Genomic DNA, 16,208 nt, shown 5'->3' with positions numbered 1-16,208 from the left:
TCTGATAAAAAAGATAAAATATTCAGCAGAATGGTACATGAAGCTTAATAGAACCTATCCACCTTTTGTCTGACTTATTCTCTCAGAGGAACTGCAATGATGACTTGGATAATAATTGCATTGTTTTTTTCAATTAGAGCAACAACAAAAGAAATTCATTGAAAACTTGTCATTAGACATATAACAATTTTTTTTTTTTTAATTCAGTTGAAGCTAACAAGTAATTCCCTTAACCGGAAAGAGACTATAACAGATGTGAAAGCTTTTTAAAAAAATTTTCAGTACTATACCAATATATTAAAACAAATAATGTAGTAGTTTTCACAAATTAATATTCTTACTGCACACACCACAAACTGTCAGTGCAACAAAAATCATGTTTTATTAAAACATATACACATAAATTCATAGAATCATAGAATGGTTTGCGTTGGAAGGGAACTTAAAGATCACTTAAATTTCCAGTGCCCCTGCCGTGGGCAGGATTGCTACCAATAGTTCAAGCTGCCCATGGCCCAACTAACCTGGGCTTGAACGCCTCCAGGGATGGGACAACCAAAACTTCTTTGAGCTGCCTATTCTAGTGACTCCCCGCCCTATGAGTAAAGAGTTTCTTCCTAACATCTAATCTAAATATCTCCTCTAGTCTAAAACCATTCCCCCTTGTCCTGTCACTGTCTATCCATGTAACAAGTCTGTCTTTCTCCTGTTTATAAAACTCCCTTTAAGTACTGGAAAGAGGCAATGAGGTCTCCCAGGAGCCTTCTCCAGACTGAGCAAGTCCAATGTCTTATCTAAGAATAGAAACTTGAATTTCTGATCGCAAAGTCTGATACAGTACACCCTGTACAAGACTGGAACCACTACACACTACTTGAAATTGATGAACTTGATTTTTCTTTAAAAAGTGCTCTTGAAAAACTGAGGTAGAATATTACAGCAAAAGTATGCCAACCTGTCATGAGAAAGTGCCTAATGGCAAATGAGGAACGGGTTCTTATACTACACTTTCAAAAAGGATATTTCCTCTCAAGACCTCTACAATTAGTTCAGCAACTTCTTCCAAGTCTCCAGTTTCTCACTATTCTCTAGTTGGTCTTCTGTAAAGGCTTTTGTCTAGGCTTTGTTTGTGAGATTTATTGATATCTGCAAGTGGATTTTTCTGTTGAATTAATGTGATGGCTATTAATTCTGTTATTTAACAAGTATGTGCATATGTGCATAGGGAATTTGGTCAGTTGTTTGCACACAAAAATCAGATATCTACCGATCTTTATTTACTCATATTAATCATGCAAAATGTTAATTGTAATTATGATATTATGTATAAGTGTAAATGTCAATAAATAAAAATGCATAATCAGAATTATATTAAATGATTTTGGTGACGGGAGATTAGAGAATTTGGATGGAAGACCTTTGTTCACCTTTTCCTTTCTGGGTGATCTCTACATACACATTACTGACTTAGACTGTGAACCAACTAATATGCATATGTTTCTCTTCCTTTATCTAAGAAAACTAAATTTCAGAATTTCAGCCTGTTTGTGGGTGTTCTCAGCAGTAAATGTTCTGAGGGATAATTTTATTATCGAAACAATGATTTAATTTTGCGGTTTTTTTTTTTAATGTACCACCAACACTAAAAGATGTAGTACTACAGAAAGTAATAATGATAAAGCATGTTAACTTTAATATGTTAAATTGTTATTTACTGTTTGAGTGCAGTTGTGTACTGTCTTCCTTCATTCTTGGCACTTGTTTCTGCCAGAACAATTCTTGTCTATGTACATATATATGTATATAAAAGGCCACATATAACAACTCAGTAAAGAATTATTGTATATAACAGGAGTGTGGAAACTTTGCACCTGTCAGTTCTGGCTGATTTTCAAAATTGTGTGCAAGTGTCAAAAAAAATGACCTGCCAGTCTGTGGTAGTGATTAAAGTCTCACTCAAGATCTTCAATGATTTTACAAAGGGCGTTTATCCTTGAAGGGTTATTTCTGTATGAATTTGTCCATCTCAGAACTAGTTTGTGAAAGAGTTACTGCCTGAATTAGGAGTAAAATTATAGCTCCAATGACAGCAGTACAGCACTGCCTATTTTGTGGCTAATTTGAAATCACACAGGGTAAAAGACTGACCCTATTGAAATCAGTGTAACTTTTGTCATTGATTTTTGACCTAAATTGTTTTGCCAAATTGGATATCTCTACTGGTGACCATAGTCAGGTGTTTTTGCTTGTAACAAAGCTTGTTACTGAGGGGATAATTAACTTTTCATAATTTTAAGTACCTAGCTTACATGTCCAGACTGGACTTACTAAATTCTGCATAGGTCACAGAATTTAGTGAGAAATAGTCCTGACCGGAGGGTGATTCAGAGTACCCCTGCTAACCTCTTGCTTCAAAGTGCCCTTAGAAGAGCCCTGTTTTTCTCACTGCTTGTTGAATTCACAGGTTGCCTGCAAAGATCACAGATCTCAGTTAGGTGTTGAGTTTAGATCATAGAAATAGTATGCCTAGCCAGGTTACTTTGACTGAACTAGAGAACATCATATCCATAAAGAATTGAGCAGATATGTCATTGCCCTTACTTCAATTATCAACTACATTTCTGTACTTAGCAGTCTGAAGAAAGCCATGGCATTAAGCTTAGTGGTACACTGAGAATCAGTGCTGGAGAGGCTGCCAGTGCTTATTGTTTCATTGAGCATAGAAGGCATTCCATTAAAATGTTTTGGAGTATGTATTCATCATAAAGAAGGTCAGTTATACTGGTTATACAGAATCCGAGCATTCACCAAACCTACCACTGACCTAAATGGTCCCACTGCACAGTATGTGAGGTGCTCAATATGCTGCCCATAGTGAGATCTCTTCAAGTTACTGTGTCCAGAGGCATTTAAAAACAGAATTCAACTCAAAACATAAATATCTATGAATGCAATCTGTATTCTGTAGGAGACATAACTTCTTGAACACCAACAGAGGCTTTCAAACACTGACATTGTTTGGTACATCTAGGGATGCTCCATAAATGATAGTTAAGAACAACACATGTGGGACTTAACACTAAGTAATCCTATTTTAGTTTCAGAAAGGGACAAATCCATGAGTCTTGCATTCCTCTGTTCTGGGTAAGAGTTATGTATTTCCAAGAGCTACTATATGTGGAGATACTGGGTAAAAACAAGCTTGGTATGAAGAGTGGAAAGGTACATCCCCTCAGCAGAACTGAGACTTTATCTAACAGATTTCAAAATTTGGAAAATGGATCCTCCATGGAACTTGAAGGTACTAACAATCTCCTCCTCTTCCTGAGCTCTAACTCCCACTCCTCCATAAGAAAGGGTTGGGGGGTTTTGATTTCTATTTTCATTTTATTTTTGCTCATAGTAAGATGAATCTTTCCTGAGAACCTTCACTCAGATGTGAAGGAGTAAGGTGCATTCATATTTAAAATATAAAATCAAGAATCTATGAGCTGAAAGAAATTACGAATTCTGGCCATTATTTCCTCCAAACCATGTTAGCTTACACAGGTTCTGTTTGGTTACAAATTTTTAGCTGCACATCTTTAACACGCAGTTTCCTTCGGCTGTCCTTTAGACTAGTCAGTTTTATGCCAACATGTTTTCTCCATATATTAAGTGATATAAAATAAAATCAAGAAAAATCTGTTTTATATTTTCAAATTTATCATAACTGTGGCTTAGACTTCAACTGTACTCTAGACATAAATACAAGAAATCATCTAAAGTATCTGCTTACAAGACATTCTGATTATACCTGACTTGTTTTTCTATGTCACTGCAAAGACAAAGCAAATGCTGATTAAAGCAATTAAAACTTTCCTTTGTTTGCAGAAAGAGATGTATTCAGATACAGCTTTTTTCTTTGCAGACATCTTAATAAGCACCAGCAGATTGAAATGAAATCTGTCATCAGTTATATTTTCCTTTAGACTAACTGTCTACTTCACATACATATTAAGGAAGATTTGTTACCAAAGCTTCCTTATATGTTTTCTATTTGTTGTTGTAAAATGGTAAATGTTGAAATAACACTAGATCTATCAAACTGATAATATAATGCAATACATCTGACAGCTGAAGAGAGGAAAAAAATGTAATGACTTACTTATATAGTATTTGTAGTAGTGCATTTTTTTTGTTGTTATGGTTTTCTTCAAAAACACAACTGTGCTGTTTGGGTGTCTGCCACCATGGAAGGATATAAAGAATTATTGTGGAGGGTGGATTCAGCTTTTGCAGAATATAAATTAAATGCCATGTAAATATAAACATCAATTAGGTTCTGTCACTTGTTAAATATTTATTTACTAAAATGATTTAAGCAGAAAAGCTTGCTGAGGAGAAAATTGTCTGCTTCTATCTGCACACTGCTGGTACCTCTTAGGAGCTTACTTTGTTTCTATTGTTCTGTTATTTATAATCTCTTATGTGTGGTTGCACTGGCTGCTGTTTCAAGCAGCTGAAAATTTAAGGTGCATTCCTCACCAGTGTTGAGTGGAATTAATCATGTAACTCCCATTAATACTAATGGGAATTAAGCAGATAAATACCTTCGTGCGTTAGTGGATAAGTAAGTCTCCTGTTTTCCAATATGACATAGACTTCATCTGTGCAGCCAGAACATGGTTGTACGTACTAAGAGCAGTACAGTGCCTAAATGCAAAGGGTGAAAATAAAATGTCTGAAATGTATTTATTCTTCTATTCTGATTATCTCATCGGAGTAAACTGTCAGTAGCTTTCAAAGGATGGTTAGTTTTACACAAACTCATGGGGAAACATTAAGTGGCATAATCTCTCTACACTCCTGGCTAGAAGGTATATGAAGAGTTAGTTATGACATTCAGTAGTCCCCCATTTCTCTCTCATATTAACAATGTTATTTAAAAATAGATTTTCTTTCACTCCTAAAGTGAAGTACATCATAATAAAGTAAGTACATCAGAATAAAGTCTCATGAAATAGAAATTACAGAATGAGTCATTTATACCACTGAAATATCTACATCATCATTTTTCTTTCCCAAAAGAATAATTCTCTTACCCTCAATTTCTCTTTGTGCTATGCTGGATCCCATATTTATTTGACTGAAATGAGAACTATTTCAGTAAGAACTGAGCTATTCTTAAGAAATGTGTATAAAAATGCAGGAAAAAAAATTCCTGTTCTGAAAATACAGATTGATTGGAAGCAGACATGGTCCCACAATGAAACTTTCTGGTTTATGAATCAAGTTTATTTCAGGCTGGGTTTAATCGAGAGAATGCTTCCACCTTAGGTATAAAAATGAGTGAGATCAATTACTCAGAAATAAGACACTGAAAATTTCAAAACAAGCATTAAAGCATGAAATCTCATGTGAGGAAAAGCAGATCTTCGGAGCCATGCAGGCAAATCAAATTGATTAAGCTTTAATTGATTTCAAGACTAGGTTTATACCTCTTCCTAGATTTACTCTCCATAAGTTTAGTCAGATCTTCTTAAGTACAACTAATCATGTCCACAGAGAACCAAACTAATCAATACAAACCACACCAAATACCTAAAGAAGCCAACGTTACAAGTGTCCAACAGCTAGGTGCCTAATTGGCATAAATACTAATTCCCAAAATTTCTTTTCACATCTCTATTTAAATTTTCAATAATGATAGCAATCACAAAAACCATTTAAAAATTCTAATCAAATGCCTTCTCAGCGCATTCATAAAATGAAATGCTGATGCAGCACATTCTATATAATTGAGATACACTTAAACTTGGAAGTCCGCTTAATCAGGACGTCTCCCTGGGAACAATTTAAGTCCAATGATAGTTAATGGCAATGACTACTGCTTAATGGGGATGGTAATTCTGCTTAATTGAGATTTCTTTCAGTGATGTAGTAGTTCATAGCTGTACACTTTTAAATAACTGAGACTAATTTTGTTATGTTTTATGTTTTACTAAATGTATTTTAAGCAAATGTGATGAATTGCATGGAATAACATTTGAAGAATGCTAGTTTGTAGCAAACAAGGCCCTACAGAATTTGAAAATCTATCTGTGGTAAAATATGTAAAGTAGAAGGACATATGCTATACAATATTATGTCTGAAAATGGTAGTGTTAAAAGAAATGATAAATTTGGCCTATGTCATTTTTTTTCTCTGTGAAATAACTAAAACAAATAATTTTAGTTGAAGAGAGCTCCAGAATTCAGTTTTGCACCTAAATCAGTGTCTTCAGGCCTACAGAGTCAAAAGACTGGGAAGCAAACACAACCTAACTACAGAGCCATAGAAGTAAGCAAAAAAAAAGATAGCAGATACCTCATATCCACTGTGTACCTATCATGGAGGGCAGAAGACATTCCTGAAGTGTCTTTGTGAATGTTTATAACAAGATTCTCTCTTAAGGCATGGAAAAAGGCAGGAAGCAAAATGTTTACCATGCAGCTGTTCGGAGAAGGCTAGCTTGTGACTGATGGACCACCTGAATAGCAGAAAAGGTAGGAAACCTCCACGGTTGATTTTAGAGAGAGAAGATGTAGGTGAGGAGAGGATCCGAACACTACTCAAGACTAGTCATATTTTTAACCATGTCTAAAGTGGAATTCAGTGTTACATTTGTGGTTCCTAATCTAGTAGCCTCATGGAATTGGTGATGAATTTTGTGTATTTGATCTAAAGTATGAAGTAAGTGAATTTTGAAAAGGCAGATCATTATCATTGTACAAATAGTTGAGGTACATAGCTGTAAATGCTTAAGGAGACTACTACTTTGTACCTGTATTGAGAATACTTAATTTTTCTGTCTGTGGTATCCAGAGCAGGGTCTGGAATGTAAAACCTCATAAACTTCAGTATGAGTGAGTAGGTTATTGTTACATCAGCTCAGCCATATCATTAATTTTTAAACCAGTTCAATGAAGTTCTGCTCAGTTTAATGAAGCAACAGGAAATTATTATGAAAAGGAAAATTTAGGAGGACACAATGGTGAAAGAGAGCTTCTCTTCTGGATAGCATTTGAATGCCAGCATTGCAGGAGAGTTTCTGACTTTTTAAAAAAGTACTTTTCTACAGTGGATTATGCATAGTGAAGAAACATTGCACAAATATGACTAATTATAAGAATTTTCATCAGCTTTACATTAACATACTTAACTTTTTAAAATCATTTGAGTAAATCTAGCACTTTTCTATGTCTAGAATTGTGTGGCTAAGGAAGTAATAGCTCTGTCTCATTTCACAGTTGTTTGCCTATAGGTCTGCAAATGGTGCTCAGTTCTCATCTCCACCTTCTTTTCCATTCCTTGCTCTGTCCTATGCTGAGACTGCAGGTCATGCAAAATTGAGTGTGGTGGTTTTATGATGTGCAGAATTACAAAGAAATGTGCTGTGGACTTTAAAAACATGAAAGCTGAAGCATTTTTTGCTTAATAATACAATTCCTTCTACTGTTTCCTATTTGATAGCTGCAACACAAACTCTTCAAGGTGGAATTTAAAATGATCATCTTTCAAGGATACAAAAATCCTGAATAATCTGTAGCAAATCAACAACTTCCATATCATCAGCAAAGGAAGACAGTTCGGACTTGTTGAACCCTAGTTATTATAGGCTTGAACAACTCCTGATATAGAAGAGAGATATGCATGATTATGCAGGCAAGCACAAGTTAAGTAAGGCTGACTCCTGTTCACTGCAAATCTAATTGACAATTTTGTTGCCCTTCTCTGGCTATTTAAGAAGAGTAGTGAGGTCAATGGTAATGACATGTCTCATGGTTGGAAAATGCCACCCACTTGGTTTCGTTTTACAAGGCATTGATTTCAAACTTCTAACCTCAGCTTTGCTGAAGAAAAGAAGATTTTAAAGAGCCTTGTTGAGTTAATTTTCTGCTTGTGAAAGGTGATTGCCTGACAAGTGCAGAGACTGAAATATTCTGTTTTCACAGAGAGGGTGTAGTATTCTTTCTTTTTGAATAATGCTAGGTGTTCAGTGTCTTCTTCCTCCTATTTACCTATGTACTTCAACCTTGATCTTTGAGACCCCTAGTTTCCTAGGCTGAGCAATTCAGTATCTTGACTAATTCCAGAAACTTACAAATAGTGCACTAATTACATTAAACAAGGTTGTCAATAGATTTTTAACACTTCTCATTTTGTGAAGACAATTTATTTTCTTGTTGTACCATATTATGATTAATAAATGCAAACCAGAAATAGAATTAGGATAAAAAAATATTCAGTAAAGATTTCCATCTCTGAAAAGAGTTGTCAGAAATTATTTGCTTGAATGAATGAGTCTCCTCTTGTCCTAGAAGCGAGAAAATTCTCTTGAATTCATATAGCATAAAATATTGTATATTAAGTGAGAGATTCAAACAAAAACAGTTTTTCTGATACCAAAAAGATCAGTAACAAAATGTCAGTTACTCTTCAGCCACTAGTAAGACTTTCTGAAGAATATTCATTAACTTATTTCTGTATACAATTAATAATATTTATAAGCAAGAAGTTGACTATTTTATGTCTTTAGAGGAGTGGATTGTTCCTGGTGTGCTGAAACTAGACGCATGGTTATGAATGGCATAAATGAATTTGTTTGCTACCTGGTATACATGAAGAAGATAAAACTTACATATTTAAATTTTTCTTTAGCCACAATACTATGAAGAAGGAGATTAAACCTTAACACTTCATTTGATATCTTAACCCAGAATAAACATGGAGTCACTGCCTACAGAGATATGATAACCTCAAAGTACCTCTCCCACAATAAGGTCAAACTTTTTGGTTCCATGTATTAACACTTTGGATTCAGCTGTCACACTCCAAGACTGGTGAAATTTCTATAATAACCTGTTTTTCTATCACTATCTGAATAACTGGCTATCTGAAATTATAATACTGCCCTTTAAAGAGAACTAGATAGATTGTGAACAGAGGTGACAGAATCTTATAAAAGTACATCTTTTACACATATTCACCAATTTGGAACTGTTTTGTTGCAGGTGGTATTTAGCTCCCAATTGTACACCTACATTTAGATGTGCAAAGACAGGTAGTTATGTGTTGGCAAGTTGTGTACCAAAGAAATTGATGGAATTTAGAATGTGGCCAGACTCAATTTGTTTGGACAAACATAACTGTCTAGTCTTATCTAAGATGCTTGAGACTGAGACAGCCATATCAGATAAGACAAAAAAATCTTTTTTATCTTATTTCACATGAGGAAACTGGGATCTCCAGATGACTGAACGTACTGTTGTCCAGAGCTGTGGAGATGTAAAAGTTTCGTACAACCAAATCAACTTCAACAAAACCTGAAATAATGTATATTGTAATACATCAAACATGGAAAATGAGAGACTTGGATTCATTTCGCCCAGTGCACATACAGCAGGGCTGAATTTTGCACTAGACCTAGAACTGTAAAATGAATCTAGTCTGGGCAGGTAAGGAAACCTGTGGTAGATCCACCCATTTTCTTGCTGTCAGGTAGGTCTGTGATCTCCAAATTGGAGTTGTTAATGCACATGGTTGAAAGAAGAAATTTGACAGAATGAGAAATATACATGTCATAAAGAAGATTTTCTCACGGACTGCTAAAGGACTTCAGTTCTGCTTCAGGTTTAGAAGTGATAAAGACATAATAATACAGCATGGAAGGTGGACTAAAGGTATCCTGGTTGGAAATCTCTTCTGTGCATTCCACTGGAAACTATACTTCACCCTCACCAAAGACTTTGGATCCTTTCAGAATAAACTATCACCTGCACAAGAATTTGAGGATTAGTTACAAAGTCTTGCATAGTGAGGTTGCAGGGAGATAAACACAGGAGTTTAAACAGGGAACTAACTCCTTATTAAATCATTTATCTGTATATATCTTCATATACCTAGAGCATGTTTGTACGTGCAAATAAATTCATATTTATTAATTCATAATTCATATTACTAAATATATTCCCAAGATTTCCTGAATAGAGTGCTTAACTTCACTTCTTGCTTTTCTATTTTAGCATTGTTAAAAATAAATAAATAAATGACAAGGTTTGTTTTGATGCTTAACCCTGATGAAGATAGTCACTTATGTGTACTGGATAAAATAACTAACATTTAATTGAAAGACAGCTCAGAATGTAGAAATGCCCATAAGCACTTAGGGAAATGTAGTTGCTTCCATAGATACGTGACAGGTGAGGAGAGGTTATCCTATTATTCTGTAGAACAGTAGAATACTAATTTTATATCTTCAGTTTTACCAACTCTTCCTGTAACTGAAGTCCCAGCCCTGAAGTCATGTGAATATGTTCAGATTCAATTTTGAATGGTAAAAGTAACTTTCTAGCATTACAATTAAAAGCAAATCTTGAAAACAAAAACTTTAAAGACCAGAAAAGAAAGCAAAGAGATAAAATTATATATTTGTTTGTGTATATGTGTGTATGCACATTATTTATCTATATACATACATACTTTTATCTTATCAGTTATTAAGATTATCTTGGTTTTCCTCAAGGTCATAGCTCACAACCTTTTATATATACATTATTCATTATAACCTTTTGTTATTTCGTAAACCTGTGTGTATCAATTTCTGGTGCATAGCTACAAATATATATATATATATATATATAAATGATTGATGAATGTACTTCAGTACATCTAATAGTTAAATATTTACCTTAAGCACACCGTGACATTCATTCTCTAAATTACAGGTTCCCATTGCGATATGGAGATATGGTTTTGGTGTACTGATGTGAACATCAAAACCTGTAGGACTGTCTGTATTATAAAAATAAGCTAGTTTAAAGTCTCACCGAACTTCAGCAAATAAAACCTAGGCTGTGCATTTACTAAAATGAAAAATATATAGTCTACACACATTATTTTATTGTTTAAATGGTTCTCATTCATGTTTCATTTCAATAATATTTCCCCAGCTTGTAAAGCTTATGTTACATAGAGCTCCTCTTTAAATTCACAATGCATAAAACTGCCAGGTGGCCTAATAACAGAGTGCATTAACAGATTGAACTATAAATCAGATGGTTGTGTTCATATACTGTAAAAACACCACCATTTTCTTTCAGATTTGAGTTTGTACACAGATTCCTCAGAGAGTGTGATTGCTCTCAAACATTAAAAAAGCCCACATAGCTAAATTTTAATGTTAAGATTGATTTTATATTTCAAACATAAAATTGTTCTCTTCAATCCTACCAGAAAATGGAAAATGTGCACAAATATGTCATGCACTGTGACAGAAATGGAAAAAAACAAACCCCTGAGTTTGAATATAATCTGTTTTCACTGATTCCACAGTAAGAAAGTGACCCCAAATTGAAAGTACAATTTTCAGTCTTTGTTATCGCTAAAAGAATCATAACCTAGAAAAATTAAACCCATTCAAAACTAAACAACAACAATCATAGATTAAGATCATTCCTGTGAAGGTTGTCTGTTAATAGGTTCTGATTAATGCCTTGTCTGATTTCCTAACATAAACTTTCCTGTGAGATTCACTTCCCTTTCTTGTACTAAAATATAGCGAATTTAGTTCCATAGAACTAGCAACAGAAAGAAATTCTGAAATATTCCTTCTGTACACTCAATATTTTTTTTGTCATGAGTGAGAAAAACTGATTGACTCTGAAAAAGGCTAAAATTAATGTTTAAAAATCTTTAGAAATAGGAAGAGGATGTAATCATATATTCATATCTTCTATCCACATCTATGTAAAAACGTTTTTTAAAGACAAAATAGTATTTTTCTGACATTTTGGGGTTTTGGAATAGGTAAAGGGATGAATGAAAGCTATCAGTTCGAGTGCATAAGATCATGTGATATTTCGTATTCAAAGTGATTTCAGGAAGTCTTTTAGTTCAGTTTTCTGCTCAAGACAGGGTCAGTTGTGATAAGCTCAAAATAGGTCACTCAGCTATTTATACAGTTTGATTGGCTTTAAGACACTGGATACCTCTACCACTGTCTATTTCTCAGCAATTGCTGTGGTTTTTTTTTTGCTATTAGTACAATATATGCACAATACATCTGTGACTGAGGGAATTAGACATTATTGTTGCAACCAGTTAGCAAAAGAATAAAACACATCTCAAGTAAAGGAAGGTAAGCTCAGGGAAAAAAAACAAAAGTAGAAAGGTTATTTAATAAATGGTTTGCATCCATGTTACAAGTGATGTGGGATATCTCCTTTAATGAGAAATATTTAGAAAAATGAAGAAACAAGTCTCATTTTGTAAAAGAAAATATTTTTCACTATGTGAAAAAGAAATATCAATCTATATCCCAGAGGTATTCATCATTCAGAAATTTACCAAGAGTACCAGATAATAAGTAATGGCAATTCAAATAATAATTAAACAGAATAGTTGTTCAGGATGTCAAGATAGAGTCTAATTTTTCCCTCTGTGTTCACGGGCTATATGCTTGTAAAAGATATAGCAAATGCTGAGTACAAATGCAAAAAATCAACAATGATGGGTTTAGGGAAGTATATCCTATAGCTTTTTAATAAGTTTTTAGTGTGTGATCTCCAGATCAAATTGATAAAATTTTAAAAATACTCAAGAACAATTTCTTTTTTGATAGTGTTAAATAGCTTAAGTTCTACAACTTCCAATGTTATTACGGAATTTCAGGTTTCTTATTGGAGAGAGAATAACATGAAAAACAAAAAATAATTTAAGACAGGAAATTTTTTGAAAATCACTGACAAGTTTAGTCCCTATTTGAAGAGTATCCAGTACAGCTTATTTTGACAACCTCTGAAATGCTACCTCAAGTTTTTAAGATTTTTTTCCTTGAGGATATTTAATTTCACAATGTACAAATGTGTATTGTGAGGAAAACATGGAATCAACCCCATAAAACAATGTTGAAATCCTTTTATTAGTGATCATAATGGTAAAAGACTATTCTACAAAAAAATGGAAGTTCATATCTGCTCATCTTCATGTCAAATCAATCATAGGATTCAACTCAGTTCACCTTAGACATCTGAAGAATATAATCTCAAGATACACAATAGAATAACTTATCTTCTTAGTTCACTCCTGGGTTTCAGTTTCCTGGATATTCATGTTAGTTCTCTCTTGAATTTTTTTTCCCACTCTGCCCTTGTTAGGCCCCATCTGGTGCACTGTGTTTGGACTTCAGGTCCCCAGCAAAGGAAATACATGGAGCTGTTGGAGCAGGTCCAGAGGAGGGCCGCAAAGATGATCAATGGGCTGGAGCACCTCTCTTATGAAGAAAGACTGAGGGACTGGGGCTTGTTCAGTCTGTTGAAGAGAAAGACTCTGGGTAGACACCATGGCAATCTTCCAGTGCTTAAGCTTATAAGCACGAAGGGGACTTTTTACACAGATAGATTTTGATAGGGAACAAGGGGGAAAAGTTTTAAACTAAAAGAAGGGAAATCTGTATTAGATATTTGGGAGAAATTTTTTATTCAGAGACAAGTGAGGCTGTTGGAATAGGTTGCCCAGAGAAGCTGTGGATGTCCCATCCCTGGAGGCTTTCAAGGCTAGGCTGGATGGGGCCTTGGGCAGTCTGATCTAGAGGTTGGCAACCTTACCCATGGCACGGTAGTTGGAACCAGATGATCTTTGACTCAGCCCAACTTTCCAGCCTGAGCCATTTTATGATTCCATTGTCTTAGTTGCCTCCAAACTAAAATTGGCATGGTTTTAATCATATATTGTGCCAGGATCTTTCCCAAAAGTCATACGAGACAAGACCAAGCCAGACTTGGCTCTCTTTGCCATGTACAGCTCCAAAACTATTCTTCAAACACAACCTTACACTCTCCTGCCAGGCATTAAGGTATGAAATGAAGCGTCAGTTTTCTATTATAAACACACAGTCATGATAACTCGTCACACAGGTTTCACATTGTTACAAACGTTTTGCAATAGATAAAACAAAAGAGAAAAATAATGTTCTCAGTTTGCAGGAGAAATGCACAGGGATAAGGAACACCCATTAATAAGTATGGTACTGTGAATGGAGAGAAGCTGCTTTAGATGAGTCTTTTATTGAGTAATATGAGAGGAAATGTCTTGTGCCACTCAACCTGAATAAATGTGTTTGCTAATAGATTCACGGTCACTGTTAGAAGTACATATCACTCCAGTCTAACTCAGAAGCTCTGGCTTTTCTCATACTCAGTGATCCATAAGCTGATTTGTTGAGTCAGTTAAGCTATAAATGCTTGAGATAGATTAGATCAATTCCATAATCAGTGTGAATTGTGAAAATATAAGGAACACGCACCTCACTTTTTATGGATAAAATTCAGGAATTAAAAAAATATATATAGTTTAAGATTTAAAACATATGTAATTAATAAAATGAATAAAAAATGGCTTAGGAGCAACAAGTGAGAAATAAGTAGTAATGCAAAGAATTGCTTGTTTGGCGAATTTTCTTGAAACAAGGTGTTGATTTTCATTCTATAAACCCAGAAGCTTTATTTAATTTAGAAGTTCTTCCAGTTCTAGTCTTTGGTAAATTCCACTATCTACTTAAGGGCCTTTTTTTTACAAACATTACATTTTAAATAAGAATTTCCAAATCCACTGTGTTGATTCAGGTTACAGATGTATAAATTAGGGAAGGCTCTCTGTCAGTCACATTGCTTTCTTTTCTGATTGACAGGGAAAATGATTAGGGAACTGGGATACATTTTTATACTGTAAATAGATGAATGAAACACACTAATGTAGAGACAATGTCAGGAAAAAGAAAATTTGCTTTTTGTCCAGAAGAGCCAGACCTAAAAAAGAGGCACTGGGAGCTGAAACAATCTTATTAAGTGAATCTATTACAACCACCAAATCTTGAGTCATTGTTTGTACAGTTAACCCATAGATACACATCTGTCTGACAAAGAATTGCAAGTGAAGTGCTTTTAGACTCACAAGGTCATTTGTGGTTACTGCGTTTGTTGAGATCCTGAAGCATGGGTTGAAACAGCACAAATGATTCAGGCTTGTAATATGCAGACTTCAGCTCTTTACCATCTGACTGTACATTACTGACGTCTCTCCTTTAGTTTTTATACAAAGAACACTCCAGTTTAGAAGAAATCCTAATAGTAGATGTAGACATTAAGATGAAAATACCTCAGAGTAGTGATACACCAACTTCTGATACAACTCTGCTTTTTTCCCCATTCTTGAAACATTTCACACACCTGCAGCTTTTCACTATGATGTGGGAAAATTTCTGGGTACAAAGCTATCTTGAAAAAGTGGCTGATATTTACTGTTACAAGTATTGCAAAGTAATGCCCTTTAGCACTACGCAATATGAAATTGAAATAATGATAATTATAAGAAGACGTAGAACAAGGAAACACAGAAGAAATTCAGTTAATGACTGCAATTTGTGATTGCTCAAGACTTTATTGAATTTTTCTTATTTTAATTTCCTATTCTACAATAACAAAAAGTATTTGTCGCAGAATATATAACCCAGAAAATTATTTAAAATTTAAGTTTGTCTGTATAATCAAAATAATCAGAATCCTCAGCATAAAATACTGGATAATAATGAATCTCAAACAATAGCTAATGTCCATGTTCTAGGGAAAAATATTAACCCTCTGATGCTATTTCATCCTTTTTGCAATCCACGTCTCCTTCCAAGTCCCTAAAAGTCTCTGACCTTTCCTTTATTTTCCTTTAATTTTCTTTCTAGAGTGTGTACTGATTTCCTTTTTAAAACATCTATACATGAATCATAGAAATTTTAGAAAACTGACATAATTGATTTGATGTTCCTCCAAAGCAATAAAATTTTGATGCATAAATTAGATAATGTGATGAAGAAAAACTAAGGGGTCATTAAAAATAAATAAATAAATGCATAAAACCACTTATTTCACAGCTGTGATGTCCAGTGCTTTTCCTTTTGTGTTGCATTGCAGGGCAGAAGGCACACAAATTAATGATGCGGTGAGAAAGCATGCTGAAGTGTTTGCTGAGAAATATTTCGTTTTCTTTTGCTTACAGTTTTCAACTAATGCATTTTTGATGTCTACAATTCAATGCAAGTATTTATTCAGCTTCATTTAATTTCTTATTATTTTCCACTCTTTTGTCAATAGTGCATTTGGAAAACATATTTTCAGTGTTCTACACAATAAGATTC

Source organism: Cyrtonyx montezumae, unplaced genomic scaffold (assembly GCF_038088225.1).
Source record: "Cyrtonyx montezumae isolate F1298 unplaced genomic scaffold, pur_monq_1.0 scaffold_3, whole genome shotgun sequence".
In the NCBI taxonomy this organism is placed as follows: Eukaryota; Metazoa; Chordata; class Aves; order Galliformes; family Odontophoridae; genus Cyrtonyx; species Cyrtonyx montezumae.
This window is presented reverse-complemented; position numbering follows the sequence as displayed.